The sequence below is a fragment of the Danio rerio genome, chromosome 22 (genome assembly GCF_049306965.1).
Source record: "Danio rerio strain Tuebingen ecotype United States chromosome 22, GRCz12tu, whole genome shotgun sequence".
NCBI classification, from domain to species: domain Eukaryota; kingdom Metazoa; phylum Chordata; class Actinopteri; order Cypriniformes; family Danionidae; genus Danio; species Danio rerio.
The window spans coordinates 31,362,476-31,384,570 of NC_133197.1; the positions used below are offsets into that span (position 1 = coordinate 31,362,476).

At 39.8% G+C, this 22,095-nt stretch overlaps 1 long non-coding RNA gene across 1 annotated transcript; it reads right to left on the reverse strand.

Moving 5' to 3' along the window:
- Positions 1 to 14,925: 14,925 nt before the first annotated feature.
- LOC141380110 (uncharacterized) lies at positions 14,926 to 19,205 on the reverse strand. Its single transcript, XR_012397557.1, has 3 exons — positions 18,750 to 19,205; positions 18,355 to 18,714; positions 14,926 to 17,184 (listed from the first exon to the last, which is right to left on the reverse strand). It is a non-coding gene; the product is annotated as an uncharacterized lncRNA (long non-coding RNA).
- Positions 19,206 to 22,095: the final 2,890 nt, after the last annotated feature.

Here is a 22,095-nt window from a genome sequence, read left to right on the forward strand (position 1 = left end):
CAAGGCGTTAAATAAACTCTAGGCAGTGGGAAAAGAAAGCCTCTCTCTGTCTTTAAAGTGGCAGCATTTCAGCATATTCACATGGAAATGTTATCTTAGGGTGCTGCAGATGTCTGACAAGGAGTTGTTATGTGGTTGCTAAGGTTTTATGAGTGTTCTTTACCATTTTACTTCCCAGTAAGCATTTTTAAAATTTTAAATAGATGTCTAAACAGTCATCTTTGCTCATCTTTCCTAAAGCAAGGCTAAATTTGGAAAGTGAAAATCTAATAGATGTCTAAGAATAGGCCAAAACTAAACTTGTCATCAACAGAAATGAATGACTACATATATAAAGTCTGTTCAGTCTGTCTATTTGACCACTAGTTTTGACCTATTCTTAGATGTCTTTCTTAGATTTTCCGCTGACAGCCCAAGTTTATCTTTGATTTAGCCAAGCTGTCTACATTTAGATGTCTACTAGACATCTATTAAACACCAAATTGTTTGCTGGGTTTGCAAATGTGGTTGGTAGACCATTGCTGTACAAATGAGATTGACAAAGTGTTGCCATTCAGTTGCTAAGGTGTTGTGGTTTTAAGGAGTTGCTGTGTGCATTTTATTATTAGGTTGCTGCTCCTGTTGCTTGAGTGTTTTTTAGCATTTACTTTGCAGTTGTTTGACAGTCTATTGCTATACAAAAGAGACAGAAAATGTGTTCATATGCAGTTGCTAAGGCGTTTTGTGTGGTTTTAGGGGGTTGCTATGTGAATTTAACTGACAAGAAGTTATGCATTTGCTGAGGTTTTTGTAGAGATGAAACCAAAACTAACACCTCTGGATGCACTTGGCCAAACACCTCAAACAGTTCATTCATTTTCTTTTCCTTTATTAATCAGGGGTCACCACAGTGGAATGAACCACCAACTTATCTAGCATATGTTTATAGCAGCAGATGCTCTTCCAGCTGCAACCCAACACTGGGCAAAACCAACACACTCACATACACTACGGCCAATTTAGCTTAATCAATTTACCTATACCACATGTCTTTGGGCTGTGGGAGAAACCGGAGCACCCAGAGGAAACCCACGCCAACACGGGGGGAACATGCAAACTCCACACAGAAACGACAACTGACCCAGCTGGGGATTGAATCAGTAACCTTCTTGCTGTGATGTGATTGTGCTACCCATTGCGCCACTGTGATGCCTCTCCTTAAATAGTTACTAAAGAAAAAATGTCTAGTCAGTCAGCAAGTAATTTCTGGTGAGCATGTGTGGTTCATATATAAATAAATATGAGTTAAGCATGAATGAAATATCCACAGAGTGGAATATTGAGCTATTTTGTATTTTGACTATGTCATGCAAGTAGTTTTTAGCATGTTCATGGGTTTTTTTTGTTGACAGTCTCTTGCTTTGTACTTTTAGTAAAATTTAGTTTTTACTCTCCGATAGTCAAAGCAAGTGCAATAAAATTCTAAACAGTTGGCAAAAAGTGTTTCATGTAAATTCAGACCACGAGTCCACATATGTGGACATAAATTTTCTCTAAAAGTACATCATATCAAAAGATGATTCTAATTAGGTTCCAGTAAGCCCAAATAGCAAAGAGAAATAAAAAAAAAATGCATTTAAAAAACACATCGGGGCTTAAGAGGATAAATGAAGTATCTTACTAAAATATGTAGTGCAAAACCCATTATAGAATTGTGTAATTGAAAAATTGGCTGTAGTGTGTGAGTATGAATGTGGATGTGGATGCTATAGTGTATGGGTGTTTCCCTGATAATTAAGGTACTATGCCAAAGGAATATAAATGAATGAATAAACTCAGAGTACAAATTGCTAATAAGATGCAATACCGTACCTTAACCTTGAAGCTTTTTGTTTTAATTCTTGAGAAAGTCTCATAAAGACTCATAAAGTCTCAATTGAATGTAGACTTTTTTTTGACCAAACGTATATATATATATATATACATACAGGGGGGGAAACCAGAGCACCCAGAGGAAACCCACACGAACACAGGAAGAACATGCAAACTCCACACAGAAATGCCAACTGGTCCAGCCAGGGCTCAAACCAGCGACCTTCTTGCTGTGAGGCAATTGTGCTACCCACTACGCCACCATGCTGCCGTCAAAGACAAGTGCATATATTTATTTAGGCCAATTCTCCAGCAGCAAATGACCATCCACAACAAAAGCTACTCATCCATCCACAATTCAGCAAACATTTGAAAAATTAACCGCTTATGCAACATCCAGCATGCATTTGGACCTGAACAGTGCAATGATTTACTCTATATCCAACAAAAAGTTGTTGTTTTTTTAATCGGACCTATAAAAAGAACTTATTTTAGAGCAGTAATCACAATACTGTGGCAGCACTGTGGCGCAAAGGGTAGCAGCAAGAAGGTTGCTGGTTCGAGCCTCGACTGGGTTTATTGGCATATCTGTGTGGTATTTACATGTTCTCCCCTTGTTCGCGTGGGTTTCCTCCGAGTGCTCCGGTTTCGCCCACAGTCCAAAGACATGAATTAGAGGTGAATTGAGTAAGCTAAAATTGTACGCATGTATGTCCTGGATCTCCAGGTTGGAGGTTTAGCTTTAAGCTAATGTCCCACCTCGTAAAAATTCGATGTTACAAAACACCAACATGGTGCAGCTAAACACCAACTTAAAGGGCCATGACGTCCCCCACTTGCGGTTAAAGTCTACTTCAGAATTTTTTCAAAAGATGCATGATTAATGGGCGTGGAGCTCCGCGAGCATCGGGCAGGAGTGGGCGTGGCCAGCAGGGGAGAAGGGGAGTGAATAACTGTTGTTGACAGTTAGCTCACAAACTGAGACACAAACCGTGAGGAGACGCATGAGTTTATAGTTCACAAAGTTAAAATGCAAAGAAATAAACAGTAATTTAATGCCCTGTTACATTTGTTATTCGTAATTTCTTATCCCTGACAGGATCGCGGGGAAAAACATGCAACAAACCCCGTGGATCATGGAAACAAACACATACGAGCCTTTATGAACAATTGTTGGTCTGTGTCTCACAGCTTGCTTGAAACTTGCAGGTCTGCCTTCGGAAAGCACGTGCTCTCATGAATAATTAAGCTATTAATAATAATAATGAGAAACCGACGCATCATCATTGCACTTGCAGTACTACGCAACGTCGCCGATTTTGATCCCGTCCCAAAAATCATTTTAAACCCGGAAGCTGAAATTAGCTGACAAAAGCTCAAAATTATCCAGTTTTCCCCACAATTAAAGCTGACAGGTGCTAACATTGTCTTAACTGATGCTCAACACACACAAATCTGTTAATATAAAAAAAAAAAAGTTCTCCAGGGTGTCCTGAACCTTTAAATATAAATAGCCCCTGGAATAAGTAAGTAATCACAATACTGTGATAGAGTGTATTTAGATGGTGATTTAGAGTAAATTTTTTTTTTTATCCAAGGTTATAATACTGTCAGAATCTTAGCCCATGACTAGTATATACTGTAATTGTCATTTTTAAGGTGTTTTAAATTATGGTCAGCTACAGTAAGCAGTTGCTAAAACCATCTTCTAAAGGGTTGCTTGATTGACAAGGCATTGTTGTTCGGTTTCCAGTCTTATGAATAGTTTAATAATGTGTTTTATCTGTCAAATTGTGGGTAATAAATCATTGCTATGCCATTGCTAGAGTGTTGTGTGTGGTTTTGGAGGGTGATGTGAATCTGATTGCTATGGGATTGTTGTTGACGGACCATTGCAATGTGGTTGCCTTACAATTGGGTGTACTTTTAGCATGCTGCAATGATGTTCTGGGTTGTCACCAGGGTGTTGCTATGCCATTGCTATTACTGAAAAAGTCAAAAGATAACAGCATACAAAATGTTTTGGACAGACAAATGCCTATCAATTAGTAATAGCACACACTTGAGCAAATCATAAACAAACCACACAAGTGTGCGTTAACTGCCAAAATATATTGTATTATTTATGGTGGTGGCTCTGCTCATGGGAATGTGTTGTCGGTTTGTTATGCTGTTTCTGTAGTGTTTTAATTTTTTATTATGTCTTGCTTACTATCTTCCATCTTAAGCCATGTGTCATCTGCAATACCGGTGTGTTGACAGTTAATAAAATGAAGAGGATTATTATAAGTTCAGCAAAGTGATCTGATCTGCAGACTGTGATATATATATATAACATGATTACATTCAACCACTTATCCAATCTATTTATCCATCCATTTGCTTTGGAAACTCATCCTTTATCCAAAGTTGACCCATCAGAAAAAGCCCTTTCCTCACTCCATCGTATTTTTGGCAGGAAAGCAAAAATATATTGTGTGTAATGAAAGTAACGAAAAGAAAACAGGGTAAAAGTAGCACACCTACTCTTGCTGGATTTCTCCCTGAAAGCTTCGATCGATCCAGAGTTGGGCAGGACATAAAAAAAAAAAAAAAAGAAAACGAGAAAATCGAGAGCGAGTAGAACGGAGGTCAGCGGTTCAGCTTTGTTTCTCGAGACGAAATGGAGTTCTGATGCATTTCCCAAAATCCATTCATACTGCCGGGCACAACAGCAAGAGCAGTGTAAAATCCTGGAGCGCTTGTTGATGTTGTTTGTGTCACTAATCGCAGTGCTATTCTCATGCCTGCTACAGCACAGAGCTCATGTGTTCAGACTCCTGCGGCTTTGTTTAAACATGTCACCCTATTATTGTCGTAAATGTCTAATTGTGCAATTTACTCACCCAGACGCAGGCTTTTAAAACCAGCTTTTTGACAACAACACAAGCTGCAATTTACAGCTGTTAATCAGGAATCAGGGCTAACACTGCATGACCTAACCATGTGCATCACGACAAGATTCAGGAGACAAGCTGTTTTCTGTCTGAATGCAATCGTCTAGAAGGCCTCATATTAATTTCTGACCAGAATGTAAAAAATTGCTGCAAGAAACAGAAGCAGAGTTTATTCAATAGATGATTAACAGCACTAATTGTTCAGGTAAGAAACATCTTTCCAACTTTTAATAAACAAACAATGAATGACATGATCATCTCACACAAGGCCACGTGTCAATGTCTGGGTAGATTTACAGGTAAGCAAACAGTTCTTGTAATTAATGTTTTGGATGCAGGAGAAGTGCAGTTATAATGAACAACATTAACAAGATCCAGGTTGTTATGCCAAGGTAATTCAAGGGCATTCATTTATTTTCTTTTCAGCTTAGTCCCTTTATTAATCCGGGGTCGCCACAGCAGAATGAACCGCCAACTTATCCAGCATGTTTTACGCTGCGGATGCCCTTCCAGTCGCAACCCTTCTCTGGGAAACATCCACACACACACTCATTCAAACTCATGCACTACGGACAATTTAGCCTACCCAATTCACTTATATGCATGTCTTCAGAGCACCCAGAGGAAACCCATGCGAACGCAGGGATAACATGCAAACTCCACACAGAAACGCCAACTGACACTCAAACCAGCGACCTTCTTGTAGTGAGGCGACAGCACTACCTACTTTGCCACTGCGTCGCCATATAACATTAATATTATATTTAATTTTCATTTATTTGAATTGAAATTTAGCCTAGTTCCTTTTTAACTGTCATAATTTTTAACCATACAGCAACCAACACTAGCAGCTACAGAACCACAACATAACTGGATCACATCGAAACACTGCCCCCTTCTCAGTTGTACTTTTAAAATGGGATGTAAATTTGCTCTATTTGGCGTTTGAACATAATTAGCTGTTGCTTGTCAATCCAGCAACGCTTCAATGATTGTTCTTGCTGTCAATTGTGAAAAAAGTGATCGATAAAAGTGTTATGATAACCTCTGTGAGTTTAACTGCATGATACATGTGCATGCGAAAGGGAGTCAGATTTGTCCAATAGTATCTGGATTTGTCACGGTACGGTGAAGGGAAAAAGGGGCGAGGACCCAAGCGCAGAGTGAAGTAGTATTTATTTATAATAAAATAAAAGGCAAAAATAAACAACCCCGAGGGGGTAAACACTAATAGAACAAATAAACAAACAAACAAACAAACTGGACTGGGCAGGCTGGCAAACTGGAAAACAGGAGAAGACAGGAAACAATGACATCTGATGACGAACTGGCACAGAACAGACGACATGAGAAGATTATAAGCAGGAGAAAATGAACACACAACAGATGAACATAATTAACTTATAATGGGTTAACAAGTGGGCTGGGACTAGACAATAGATGGTAGAGCGCATGACAGAGACAAGACAAGCCATGTGCTCACATAAAACAGGACAAGAACGTGCAGCCAATGAGAGAACTCATTAACCGCATGTTCATGACAAGACAAGCACAACACTGAAGCACACGACAAAAGCACGTGACCACAATGTAAACACAGAGCCTTGGCTTTGACAACAGACGCATGACACGAGCACAAGATGAATAAAAACACTCACCGTGCGCTCACACACGCAGCGTGCGTGCTTCGTCCCAGCACCGACCAAAACCAAAACCAACTAGACTGAGACGCTGGGAATGAAACACCACGCTGCAGACAGACGAAAACACAAACACGAGTACAAGAGCGCGTGCGTCCGAGGCACGCCAGAGCCCGCTCGGCCGCATCAAGCAGGAGCGCGCACACTCTGTGTACACCCACGACAGCGCGTGCGCACACAGAGACAGAAACAGGACCAGACAGAGCTTGTGTCCGAGCTCTGCCACCAAAACAAGAATTTACAAAACCAGAGTGGCAGAACCCTGACACTAGCCCCCATCCAAAAGGGAAGCCACCTGGCGTCCCTAAAGGGAACATCCAACAAAGTACAAGACAGACAAGAAACACCACAAGAGAACAAAACAGGCAACATCAACAAACACAAGACAGGGAAGTGAACAGGCAAGACATGAAGGGGGGGAGGGAGGGGAGCCAAGCCAGATCCAACAAGACAAACAAGAGTGGGATGGGAGGGTAAGAGAAGGGAGGATCAGTCCAGGGTGGGACCGGAGGGACAGTCCAGGGTGGGTTCAGCGGGTCAAGGGCCCCGGCAGGGAACCAGGGTGGAGCCAGAGGGTCAGTCCAGGGTGGGAGAGAGGCACACCAGGGAGGAGCAGGAGGGACGACCCAGGGAGAGTAGATCAGGGGAGACAAGGCAGGAGGTCGGTGGGGAGCCGGCTGGGTAGGAGGCCTGTGGGGAGCCGGCTGGGAAGGAGGCCTGAGGTCAGCTTGGTAGTGCTGACAATTGTGGGCAGAAAAGAGAGCTGCCAAATTATTTGGAACGAGTGTTTATAAGTGTCGACACCCGTCAAGGAACAGGAAAGTTTTGTTTTTTGTTCATCTTACGATTAAAGTTTTTGCAAGTCTGCTGCTTTCCATCTCAGAATGAGCAAGTTTTAGCTACTTGTGCATTAAGGTAGCATTTAGAAAAAACATAACACCAGAGAAGAAGCTCGGCACATAGGAATATAATACTGCCAGATAGCGTTTTAGAAGTGTCATTGCAGAGCAGCACAAACAGCATGCAGAAGTACAAATGCATAGCAACACGCAAGGCATGCAAGGTCATGGCAATCACTCGATGCAGAAGTATAAACCAGCCTTAACTGTATTATAGTGTCTCTAAGGGTGCTTTCACATCTGTAGTTCGCTTCATTTGGTCCGGACCAAGGGCAATAAATGATACATTGTTTCATTTTCTGCCGTCTTTGGGTCGTTTTCACACCACACTGCTTGCTTTGGTCCAAACCAGTTGAAACGAACCAAAATGCACTCATCTGACAAAATCCTCATCTCTCATTGGCCAGATATTGTTAAACATATTTCCTAAACTGCTTATTGATTGGTTAGAATTCATGTGCGGGAAAATGCCAATGAACTCCTGAAGTAAACAAACCAGCAGACACAAAATGTCGTTTTTACTCTGGAGGGACGACTGCGATGACAGATTTTATGCCTTCTTTAGACAAACTATACATTTCAAGAATGAAGCGTGGCTGCGGCTAGAAAACAGTGTTTTAATGCATCGCTCGTTTAATCAATTTAGCTAATCTGCGACATGGTCATGTTGTGGAAATATTACCAACGATCCCTCAGGTAATGTTTTCCTCTCTCTCTGTTGGTAAAGCGCTGTCAACAAATATTTTTCCTCCATATCCCATAATGCACAGCGCATCGGCCTACGGCAGCTGGATTAGTCCAAAAGGCGCAGTACTTTTTGCGATTTGACCTGTTTTAGTACGGATCATATTCTCAACACAAACGAACCGCTCCATGGTTCATTTGAGAACGTACAGAAACCACCTCTTCAAGCAGGTCTCAGTACGCTTATTTGTCCGTTTTTGGTGCGCACTCGATTAGGATTGCTGCATTCTCACCTGCCCAAACGAACCATACCAAGAGAGACAACAAACTCGAAGTGCGATTCAATCGAACTAAATAAGGCAGGTGTGAAAGCACCCTAAAACCAGTGGCTTTGTTATTTATTCAGAGGCTTATATGTGGAGGTTTTACAACCTTTGTAAAAATTCAGTTTAGGGACAGTGGTAAAAATTCAGTTTAGGGACAGTGGTGCCCTCCAAGCCTCTAGATCAGTGATCTCACTCTATTCCCACAGCTGTACGCTTTGCACCGAGCCCAATTCATCACACCTGATCCAGCTAAATGAGAGGTGTTTCTCAATTCCAAGAACTCTGAGAACAGACTTGTGTTCTTGCAGAGACAGGTCTTGCCAAGTTACCTCAGAAGAACAAACTCAGGAGACCACGAGAACAGAGAAGGCGTCCTGAAAATAGATGCTGCATTCTTGCTGATGGTCACATGACCTTATTATTTAAATTATTTAAACATTACAGCATTTATACAACGATTGGTTGCTTTTCACAATACTATACATAAAAAACAGGGGGGAGAGAGACAAAGAGAGAAGGCCCAGAAGTTACCCTGATTGCTGTAGAGTCAGAGAAGATAGACTCCAGAGGAGGAGAGGAGCAGAGTGGGAAAAGACAGAGACAGAAAAGAGAGGGCAGGAAAAAAGACAGAGCAGAGTTTTACACCTATTTTGTATCTTTCTTGACCATGTGACTAAAGCCCAAATGCTGAGACATTCAAACTCACCAATCAACATGTGACCACATCATAAAACCCCCAAAGTCCACACACCAGGCCCTTATCTTATCAGCATCTGCCTTTGGAGTCAGTATGGACATTCTTGAGTCAAAAAGACATATGTCATATAAACAAATGCATACGATAATTAGCCTCTTACAGCACAATACAAATAAAACTAATTTGAATAAAAATTTCAGCAATAAACACCCTTAATGTGTCTATCACTTTACAAAAATTTTCATATTAATGTTTACTTTCACCTTCTCATTTAGGGAAACTCCTAAGATAAATAAGTTATATCTCTGAACTTTAATAGTAAATCAATATAAAATGCTACGCTTCCCACCTCCTTTATTCAGTCGCATTGACTTCTGGTACTTCTCGAGCAAATTTTGCTCTTAAGTCTGCATTGATGCATCCTCAATATCAAGAACACATCCGGGAAGTTTTCACGCCTCCTCCGTTCTTGTGGTCTTCAATTTTAAAACTGATTTTTGGCAGTTGATGATGACATTACACGAGAACACGAGGACGCAAGATCACTAAAGAATGCATATTGAGAAACAGACCAAGTCTTTAGGATTAGTAGAAACTTCAAAGCAGGTGTGGCCTGGAGCTTGTACGAGCAACACTGCAGAACTGTGGACCACCAGGAATGGAGTTTCTGACCACTGCTCTAAAGGTGGGCATACACATTGCACTTTTTGCTGTTGTACAAGCTAGCACATGTTTGTTTTTTTTCACTATGGTGAAAAGTGATTTTGAAATGGTTGATGCTCTTATGGTTGTGAGTTGTACCATGTGAGAAGAACTAACAAGCTAAGCTAAACACTCATGGGCTCCCAAATCATTTTTAAACATGCTAAATAAAGTTAGGGAGCTGTCAGCTAAATCTGTGTGGTTAAACAAGCCGAACTGTCATTCTATCTGAAGCTGAACAATGAGAATAAAGTCTCTGATTTTTGAGCCTATCATTCGAACTATTAATTTGCTTATGCAGATGTATGTAAATACTTATTTATTCAGTTTTTAAATTAATTTCAGTAATAATATGTAAATGTTTATGTGACTTATGTACAATACAGTTTGTAAAGTAACATTTTCTGTCTTTTAGTAAATGTATTTTATAAGACTTGCTTTGCTACTTTGAGAAGGGACAAATCACAAACTGGTCACAGGGTTTTGGCTTGTAGAAGGAATGGGAATGATGAACGCTTCAATGTAGAAGATGCCAACTATTGACTCTACTCAAGGATCTGACCAAACTCAGGGGCAGAAGGGTCACTGTCTTGCAGAGTTTAGCTCAACCATGATTCAATACACCTTTCTAGAAGTTTCTAGTTTGACTGGTAAGAACTTCATAGTCTGATTCGGATGTGTTTATTTATTTAGTAGCAGGATTAGACACCCCTGTGCTAATACCAAAAATACTAAAAGGACACTTTTAGGGACTCTTACAGAGTCCATGTGTTGGCACTATTTATTTTTAATATGCAGAGGACAAACTGGAAATAAGAATCATGTTTTAGTTTAAGATGAACCAAACAGTAAGATATAATTTTAAGTTATCTAAAGGTTCACATCGAAGTTTGTTTAACTCCCCTAGTGGGTGGAGGAACCTAGTGTTTTCGTTAGAGTTGCTATTATTATTATTCTTTTTTCTTATCTCCTTCCTCCGAATTTGAATGGAAGTCCATATAACCGTATAAGTTGTATCATTTGGCACAATGATAGAGGGCAGAGTCAACATAAACCACAGCAAACCTGAAGTCTCTAACTCAAACTCTCTAACGCCACCACTTGTCCAAATTTGAGAGCATGTTTCTTGTTATAACTTTTGAACCCAATGGGCTACAATCAAAATTCTTTTTTCCCTCTGAATCCTTGGCTAAAGCCAATTCAATCCTAATGTCATTTTTCATTATAATGTATTTATTTATTTTTTTTGCTATTATACATTTTTTTCGCAAAATATTTTTGATCGAACTCATCCTAGGGCTGATTTTCACCAAAATTGAAATTGCATGATCTAGTGACTATGTTGTGTTTTGACGCCCTCGTTCGAGTCGCAACATAAGAGTTTGGACAACAAAAGAATGTATATGCAACTTATTTATTATACATAAAACTAAAAAGAAAAACAAAATCAACAAACAAACAAATGTCTAGGGGAAAATAAAAAAAATAACTACTTTAACTACACAAATAAATAATGCTAAACAAAACCATAAGGTTGCAGAAATCAAGAGATGGTCTTGACACGAGGACAGCCCGTAGCCACACTGTCCTTCAGAAGCTAGCACACACACTCGCTTTTATATGGTTTGAGCCAATTAGTGAGCAACCAGGCACCCAATCAGGATCTGCCACATCCATACTGAAATCCTGGGGTCGTCACAGTTGACAAAAAGTAATGGAAGTCAAGTTGATTAGACCAACTATTTTTGTTTAACTTGTAAAAAATTCAATAAAGAGCTTGTGAAAATGGACTTTAAGTGATATATCCATAACACAGTAATCTATTACAGCAAACCTGGTGTGTTATGACAAGTGTGGTTTGAGGTTATCTCCCATGTTTGACATGACAGGTGTCTATTTTTATTCCCCTGAACATGACGAGACCATTGATACCAAATATGCCAAAATACACTAAACTTCCTGTATTTTGTTTTTTCTTAAAAATCTATTTTTTTAAAACTCCTCCTAGATGATTTTTCCGTTTTTTACCAAATTTCATGTTTTTCAGACTATGCGTGCCAAAAGTTAAGGAATTCAAGTTGATTAGACCAACTGTTTTTGTTTAATTTGCGAACAAATTAAATGTAGTGCTTGCAAGAATGTGGACTTGAGGCAATATCTCTATAACACGTTGACATATTCACACCAAACTTGGAGAGATTTGTGAGATATGAAAACTATGGTCGTTTTGGCACAATGCCCCTAGTGGTCCAGAGATGCAAAAAATGGCTTTTTTGCTTATAATTTCTCAAACGTTTGTCAAGAATTCATAAAATTGGTCTGTTTACATTCGGCAGAGCATGTCAAGTCGGATAATGTCTGATTTTCCCAGGTCAGCCATTTTGTCTGTTGACCATTACATACTTCAAATGTATTCAAAAACTCATTGTTTCACTTTGTCTGAAGCTTCATACAGTATACCATGTTGCTTTTGGCTTCTGGACTGCTTTGCTCATTTTGTCTATGAAGTGCTTGGCCCCTTAATTGCTGCTTTCAGCTATATTTCAGTATTTTGTTTGTGAATGTAAAGCAATGGGTCAACCCATGGACAAAGAAACAAGTTTTGTTTAACTGTTTCAAGTTTTATACACTTGCCTACACATGCCAACCAAAGTTTACTTTAGACTTAAGCCTATCCCTTATTTTCATTAGGTTTTAAAGTTCTATGCAACCTGTTACTTGCACACTCTCTTATGACTCACTGCAACCAAAGTGGCTAAACCTAAGAACATATACGCATTGTATTTGTATCATTTCCATAATGTTTTTCGAGGCACAATGTGAAGCTTTTCTGTGCTAGAGGCATGACTCTTAAATTCAAGATGGGCAGATTAAGGGTGTGCATAAGAAGCCTGTGTCCTTATACTGTCCCACAGAGAGGAACTAGGTCAGTCTTTGTGTGTTTCTTTCTCAGAAGAGAATAATTTCACACTTCCAGTGGAACAATCTTGTGAAAATGCTGCAGGTGAACAATGAGCAATACTTTCTTACGTTATAGAATTCGTAAATAGCTAAAAGTTATGCACTGTCCCTAAATGACTTTGGAAAATAAGTCTCTCTTGTTGCGTTTACATTGATTAGCAAACATGACTTCTTCAGAATAATCATGCCGTACTGTTTGCAGATCATTGTCGATCAGACAGATTATGCTACTTTAATAGGATTGGAAAATAACTGCAGCTTCTCTTTGCACAGTGAAAAGTAAACAGCGTTTTTAGCTCATCAAGATTAGCAGCAACACATTCGGTGTTCTGAAAAATCGGCAGTTCATTAAGGTGAACATATTTCCATAAGGCAGAGGAAGATCAAGATTTATAGTTTCCCTTGGGGTATCCATTACCATTAGGCATAAAAGAGATAAAAAAGACAGAGAATATTCATGTAGAATTTGCATATCGCTTTGCCGTTAGATTTCCTCGGCAAGAGTTTGACCCCTTGCATGTCAACATCTCATTAATTCCGCCAGTTCATCAATCTGTCACTCTCTCCGTTCCTCTTTTCGCCTGTATTAGCTCTCGTTGGCTTTAAAGAAGGTATTTAACACTAAATTTATATATTCATCTATGAGCACGATCGTGTAACCCTCCACACTGTGGTGCCACTTAGAATGTTTTAAACATAAGATGAATTTGAACACTTATTCTAGATTCAGCTTAATTCATCTTGCTTTGCACATTTAAAACCATTCATTTTGACTCAATAAAACCCTCTAAGGTCGTTCCTTTGCAAGACATTGATGTATTTTTCACTTAAAGATGAATAAAAAGAGATTCTAATAACTTAGTAGTTCTTTAAATAAATAAGATGCATTCATCTTGAGTTTTTAAAACAGGCAGACATTGCTGATAGCATTAACATTTTTATTATCTATTTAAACAATATTATAATAAATTTATTTAATAATTTTCATGCCACACATGTACACTCCCCGGCTACTTTATTAGTTACATCTTTAGAACTGGCTTAATTCTATGTGGCATAGATTAAACAAGATACTGGAAATATTCCTCAGAGATTTTGGTTCATACTGACATAATAGCATTATGTGATCTGCAGATTTGTCAGCTGCACATCCATGATTATGAACCAACAAATCCCAAAGGTGCTGTATTGGATTGAGCTCTGGTGAATGTGCAGGCCATTTGAATAGTGAACTTATTGTCATGTTCAAGAAACTTTATGACATGGTGCGTTATTCTGCTGGAAGCAACCATCAGAAAATAGGTACATTGTGGTCATGAAGGGATGGACATGTTCAGCAACAATATTCAAGTAGGCTGTGGCGTTGACACAATGATCAATTGGTACTAATGGGCCCAGTTACATTACATTACACCACCGCCAGCCTGAACTGCTGATTGACACAAAACTTTGACCCTAGCATCTGAATATTGCAGCAGAAATCGAGACTCATCAGACCAGGCAATATTTTTCCAAAATTCTATTGTCCAATTTTTGGTGAGTTGTGGTTTTCTGCTGCTGTAGCTCATCTGCCTCAAGGTTAAACATGTTGTGCATTCAGAGATGCTCTTCTGCATACGTCGGTTGTAAAGAGTGGTTATCTGAATTACTTTCACCATTCTATCAGCTTAAACCAGTCTGGCCTTTCTCCTCTGGCATCAACCAGGCATTTGCGCCCAAAGAACTGCCGCTCACTGTATATTTACTCTTTTTCAGATCATTCTCTGTAAACACTAGAGATGGTTGTGCTTGAAAATCCCAGTAGATCAGCAGTTTCTGAAATACTCAAACCAGCCCGTCTGGCACCACCAACCATGCCACATTCAAAGTCACCTAAATCACCTTTCATCTCCATTCTGATGCTCAGTTTGAACTGCAGCAGATCCTGTTGACCATGTCTACATGCCTAAATGCATTGAGTTGCTGCCATGTAATTCACTGATTAGAAATTTGCATTAACCGCAAGTTGGACAGGTGTACCTAATAAAGTGACCGGTGTGTGCACTTAATTTTTTTATATTACCGTTGGCTCTTCAATCAATATGTAATATTTATTATGCATATATACTGTACACAATGACTTCTGATATCGATTTTTGGACAATGGATATGTTTTATTTTAATGATCTTGGGTTTCATCAATTAGGTTGTTAGTTTAATTCTCCAAAATGATGTGTGCTTCATACTAGAGGAAGACCTGGTCGTGTATTAATCCTAAAGCACTGCATTAATCTGACTAAATCAAATAAACGATGGCTAACAGTTTGATATGAAGTGCAAACTCCGCCCACCCACACCTCTCTCAAATACGCATACACACACACGAACGCACGCACGCAATTATCTCCTCTCTCCATATACCATAGACTGGAGGGGAATCGTTTCCATGACAATACTCCTTTCTGATGGCTAAAACGCAAGCAGAAAATATTCCAGATGCATCCGAGGCGCCTATATAGAAAACAGATCAGAGAGCTGCTTTCAGACGAGCCTGTAATCAAAGAGCGAACATGTGCAAGTATCTTCCATCGGAAGCCAGGTGAAGCTCTCTTCACACGGCGGTCTGTTCAGAGGAGGTTAATGCGCTTTAATGACAAAAACAGGGGCGGGTGTTGCCCTCTTGTCCACTCAGTCTAATGCTGAGGACCCCTGCTGTTCTCCTAATGGTTGCGAGAGAGTAAGGATGGTTGTATCGCCCAGAGGCTAATAGCAGACACAACCACATTAGCTGTGTCCTGTGCCATCTCTGCTCAGCAGAGCTCTGTGGGTAGAGGATATTAAACCGTCCCAGCAGGTGCTGCCGTCACCTCTCACACACACACACATGCAGGACAAGGTCTGTAATACAGGGAGAAGGCTGACTGCTAGTGTTCCTGCTAGTATTATAGCATTTATGAATGTCTCAATTAAGTTGCAATTAAATCATATTGCAATAATATGGAAAACAAAATCTTAAATGTTGGTCTTTGATGATTCGTACAAATCATGCAAATCACCCTTTAAGAGACAAAAAACAAAGCTGCAAGCAGAACAAAATTAATACCTGTAGTAATATTATGCAACAGGACACAAGTGCTCTACTGTAGTGAACACTGAGGGTGGTTGTGGATTAAAGGTATTAACATTGTAACTATGTAAATAGTCTATGGTTTCTTGCAAAGAGAGATCATTTCACTTTGTGTTCATTTTTGCTCTCAAAGGGATGCTAGACAATCAATCCCTTTCAAAACACGTTTATTTAAATAGCGCTTTTACTATGTAGATTGTGTTAAAGCCACTTAAGTTCTAGTACAGTCCAGATTTCAGAGTTGAAGTTCAGTTTAGTTCACTTCAGCGTAGTTTAGCCATGGTTGGAGCCATGAATGAAATGGCTCGACCTCCTTTACTGGACTTTGCTATTCTAGGTACTACCAGAAGTCCTGAGTTTCGAGATCTTAAAGAGTTGGTTGGATTTTAGCGAGCCAGAAGGTTGGTTAGGTAAACAGGAGCTTGATTGTTTAAAGCTTTATAAGTTAGAAACAATATTTTATAATCAATACGCCTTAACACGCAGCCAGTGCAAGGAGAATAAATTGGAGTGATTTGATCATATTTTCTAGAACTAGTAAGAACTCTGGCAGCTGCATTTAAATTTTTTAATAGAGGATGCTGGGCAACCAGCGAACAGAACATTACAGTAATCCAGCCTAGAAGTCATAAAAGCATGAGCTAGCTTTTCTGCATCCGAGATGGATAGCATTATATGGTGCACCAACAATTTCAATTACTATTTTACAGAGGAGCAGTCTCATACATCCTGGATGACCTGAGGTTGAGTAACCATCCCTTTAAGTCTTGAATGCACCAAGATGGAAACGTACACCAAGTCCTATGGCCTCTGCTGGTTACCTTCATGGGTGATCAGTAGGTGGTTAGATCTTTCCAGTAGTTCTCTGAAACCAATCCAAGCTGCTATTCAGAAGCCTCAAAGAGGGATTCAGGTAGACATGCATGAATTGGAGAGCAGACGAAAGCCGGAAGATTGAAGAGTCCTAACTGGGACATGAGTCTGTGATAGGCATGGTACCCATACCTGCCAACATTCGGATCATAAAATCTCGGAATTTTTACTCAGGGGTGCGCGAGAAGTGAAGGGGGTGTGGGGGCCAAAAAGCTAGCCGTACTGTACCAAAAAGCTGATGAGTGGTGGTGGTGGGGGGGGGGGGGGGTCCGGGTGTTTTCCGGGAGACAGAACAATACGGGAGATGGGCGGGAGATGGGTATGAAATATGGGAGACTTCTAGGAAATACAGGAGTGTTGGCAGGTATGATGGTACCTACAGAATGGTTATCTAATTAAACACATCTGATCAAACTGATTGACTCCTTCAGGCTTGTTTAAACCATAGACTGTAAAATATATGGACGTAGTATCCGTGACGTCACCCATAGGTTTCTAAAGAGCGCAAAAGAAGCCACAAGTAGGCGCGGCCAACCGTCGCCATTTTGTTTTCGCGTCATCACACCCACGGCGGGATACCAAACAAGGGCAAAGAGGCGGAGAGTGAGCGGAGCTACAGACACCTGCAGACAGTTTGCTTGGACCTGATTCAGACACACTTTACTTTGGGAGAACGCTTAATACTTTATCACCTGTGACTCGTTAGTATTCTGACCACTTGTGCTTGGTTGTACACTATATCAATAAAGTGTTTAGACTTTTAAAAACACTGTAGTAATACACTGAGCCACTAAACATTGTTCTTATGACGTTTTTCAACAGGAGGAAAACGCGAATTACATCCAAACACTGCAGATATAGTCTGTGTTAATTAATGTTGATGTAATATTGATGAAATACAGCATAACACTGTATGACAACACTTCAGATGACTGTTCTAGAGCCTACAGCTAATCAATCCGTCAGATTCTGGAGTGCATTACAGCTCTAAATATAAATAAAAATGATAAATGATCTTAAATAAAACAAATACATGTATAGAGATGGTATATAAGTATATAACTTTACTCACATGGGAAACGGAGGCCACGTGAATGGTTTGTGAGCACAATTAAGTTCACTCAGCATGCCATGCCATCTAATAATTGTAGGAAACAAGTCCAAAAGGCAGTTGACTGTGTAAAGCCACATAAAACAACACAGAAATACGATAAATATGCCGAGTTCAGTGGCTAATCTGCCGGATTCAGCTGAGGTGACGTGACGGCGACCAGTGAGACCAAGCTGTCACTCAAGTGGCCACTCCCTTAATTATGCAAAATTAATATAACTTAATATAAAGGAAACAGATGAGTTATAAAAAAATTCACCCCCCTCACAGTTGTCAGGAAGGGTAATATTAGCTGTATTAACCAAAATCTTTTTTTGTACCAGGCTGTAAACACCTTTTTTTCTGCTGTAAAGTTGGCCATTCTAACAGTGGGCTCAATTGAAATTTGCTCTGTTTTGGAGCCAGGAGAGGCCAGGACTAGCGGAATTTCGGATGAATTGCAGTTTTAGTTACTTCCGTATTGGCTTCCTGAGGGAGAGCGGGAGGTTGCCGCTTGGTTTAAACCTACAGGTAAATGTGATGAAGAGGAAAGTATAGAAGAGATAAAGCTACAGGGTATGCTTAGATTTGGAGTAGGGGTAGATGATTAAACACTACATAAATAGGGCAGGGGATAGCATTGACCTAATGAAAAGAGAGTTGTACTTGGCATTCAAAGAACGCAAATTTAAGATTGTTGGTGGGAAGAATGTATATTCACTTCAATTCCACGTCAGAGATGACTGCCTTGAACAAGGCACCAAACCCCCAACTGCTCCCCGGTCAGGCCACTGCTCCCGGGTGTGTTTTCACAGGTCTAAGTCGCTTTAGATAAACTTATTTAATTAATTTAATTTATTAAAATGGTATAAATAATTCTCCTTAACTTCTAAACTCTGAACTAAACTCTGTAGATTTTGACACTCTTGACCTAGAGCAGGGGTGCCCGAACTTGGTCCTGGAGGGCCGATGTCCTGCAAATTTTAGTTCCAACCCCAATTAAACACACATGAACCAGCTGATTAAGCTCTATCCAGATATACTACAAACATCCAGGCAGTTGTGTTAAAGGAAGTTGGAGCTAAACTATGCAGGACATCAGCCTTCCAGGACCTAGTTTGGACACACCTGCCCTAGAAGATCAAGTTCTTGGGCCTGGTGATCTATGATGTGCTTTGTAACCCAGAAAATCACTACATCTGCAGACAAGAATGATCACCAGTCCTGAGTTGAGTTACCTTGATTCCTGGGAGAGGGTTGTTTCCAGTCTATTTCAAAATCTATGACCACCAACAAGTACAGATGTCACTGGAGTAGCATCACCTTTGTCAGGGCTGGAGAGAAGACATATGCATGGTTCAAGTTGCATTTGGTCTGTTTACCTTACTGTAGCTTCATACTGGAGGGGATTCAGGTTTCCGGTCCACATTGTGGCAATTGCAGGTGTGACCCTAACACCAGTCACTTTGAAGTAGGTGCTGCTGATAGAGCTTGTGGTTCCCTTAGATGAGCTATTAAAAGAGGAGAATAAATAGAAATAATCTAGGATTCAGGTGCTATCAATGGAGTGAAGAAACGCGGGGTGAAAGGCACACTGCTTGTCCCCTTAATTTGGGTAAAGATCCTTACCTGCCTTCAGTTATAAAGAAAGGTCTAATTAATGGGGCTACAAAGAAAAGGCCCATCAAGTATTCCATGCAAGATGTGGAAATGGCCATGGCTTAAGAGAAGTGATCCATAAGATAGTATTGCCATATATCGCTCATAGTGGTTGGGCAATAATTCTTTTAGTTTTAACTGATGTACGGTATAGGTTTTTATTTGTTAACCATGTCAGAAGACTCGTCCTATGACTATATTCCAGTTTAAAATTGTAACTATTTATCTGACTCAAACTGAGAAAGATGCCCTAATTTTTCTAAATGCATTGACCAACCGACAGTCTACAGAATACACCAAATGGACAGGTTAGAATATCACTGGAAAAAAAACTGTAGGTCATCTGTGTACTTTTTGCTGACTACTTTTTTAAATACTTTGAATTCAGTCATACTATGGGAGCAACCTTATTCGAACAAAAATATTTGACATATTTTACTCAGCATTCCAGTACCGTCTCTTCTGCAGAGGATGTATGCTGTTTTCTAAGTGTATTGTTTGTCTAAGAGCCTTCACACCAGGAGACCCATCTGTGATGGCTTAAAATGCTGTTTAAGTATTCGGCTCACTAGGTTCTGGCACACATTCAAGTCCTGTCCTATCTATCTACATAAATTTTACATACACAAGTGGCTTGTTTCCGGGTGTAATGCTGTCAGAAGTCCCAACGGACTGTCCCTTTTGACCTGGTTGATAATTCATCCTTAGACGATAGGCTACACTTGTTGGATTTTTGTGTCAGTAAGATAGATGCTCGCTACGTCCGTTTAGAGAATATGAGTTAAGAGGACCATCCACAGGATGCTACAGTAAGGCCTATTCAGATGGTAATTCTTCGTATGGAGATGTGAGGTCATTTTTTATTACCTACTGCCTTCCAAATTGGAGCCCTGCTGAAAAGTTTAGTGCTGACGACCAGCACATATTTCATTTAGGATGGAAAATCTTTTGATCCAATTACCAATAACTGTTGACAAACAGCAGAGTTGTGTGGTAATTATATTCATATGTGAATACATCTAAGTCTAAAAGACAAGCAGGATCAGAAATGATTTAAAAATAATAATAAATAAATATTGTTATAATTATGCACCAATACTAAGCATTTAAAAGGGCTATGTGACATTCTAAAGCTCATTCACACCAGACACAGATGAAGCATCAAGCGCGAGTGATTTACATGTTAAGTCAATGCAAAGAAGCAAACAGACATCCTGCGGTGTGATACCCATGAATTAGGTGGCACGAACGATGCGATTCAATCAAATGAAATGGTGCGAGTTGGGCGTTTCGTGCAATTGACGCGCTTAATGCATGTATCACCGCGTTAACCTATCGGTAGCTTTCTGTTGTAGGTGCATGATTATGACATAGCGCCTTTTGTTGGTGTCCTGTGGGAAAATCCTATTGCTGACACCAGAAAACAGTTCATCAAACTGGGCTTGGCTCAGTTTGAAGCACTGCTAAAAGCCTACATCATCCAGGAAAGCTTATTATGTGCACCTCTGAATGGATCTAGTGTACTCAAAAACGGCACCAAACGAATCTACACTGTTTTTCAGCCTTCCTAAAGCACATAAACACATATTCAATTAATAAATCCATGTTAGCCATTTAGCAATGAAGCTAGAGTCACTGGGCAGACAGATGTCCATGCCGCGACTCTGCATCTATTGTGAAGTGAATTTAACGTGCGAATAAAGGCCACAATTTAGCACAATTTATTTGCACATTCCACATCTGGTGTGAACACACAGCATGAGTGTATCAGTTTACATCATTACACGGCTCTTTGTAATATTGATACTCATCGGTCAGTCGCTACATTCCAAGGTATGTTATTCCAATAAAACCACCTCTGAAACTAATAACAAAGGCTCATCCAGGTACTTTAAATCTGGTTCTTTAAATTGCCAGTGAATATGTTCACATCTTTATTTACATGCTTGTCTTTCATGCACTGTTTTTGACTAAATTATAAGTAGGTTAGTGTATGCTCCATTCAGACTTTTTTTCTGTCAGCCAAACTATTGTTTCAAACAGATGTGGTTCAATAGCTGGGAAAAGTGCATTATTCTAGTTCAGTGTCATTATTGTAACATTGTATATTTTACTTGCAATAAAATAGTCACAAGAAGTGAAAATGTGACAAAACATTTGAATGACAAAAGGATGATAACAGCCTTCTGAGCCTACTAGTGGGTGCAGAAGGCCCCTACTGGCACATATCTAGCTGATAACCACTGATAACACCCATTCAATCAAGTCATAACATTCGAAGCTCGTGGTTTTATACAATATGTCAACTTTAACTAAATAATGGTACCAGTTTAGTGATGAAAAAAATGTATTTGATATATTTTAAAAGTTTGGCTGCGTAGGAGGCCAATCACAGCAAACACACTTTTTGCATTAAGAGGTGCATCTTTTGAATGTTTTACTAAAAGCTACGAGTGTTTTGTGCTCCGCTTATGTGCCCTGTGCACCCCGTATTTGCAGAAAAAGTTTGTTTTGTCAGTTGCATCTTTTTCATTCGTCAATTAAATGAAAGCAGAGGCAGGGTTTCCATTGAGATTACAGCAGTGTTTGTGTTGTCAAGACGACTACGGGG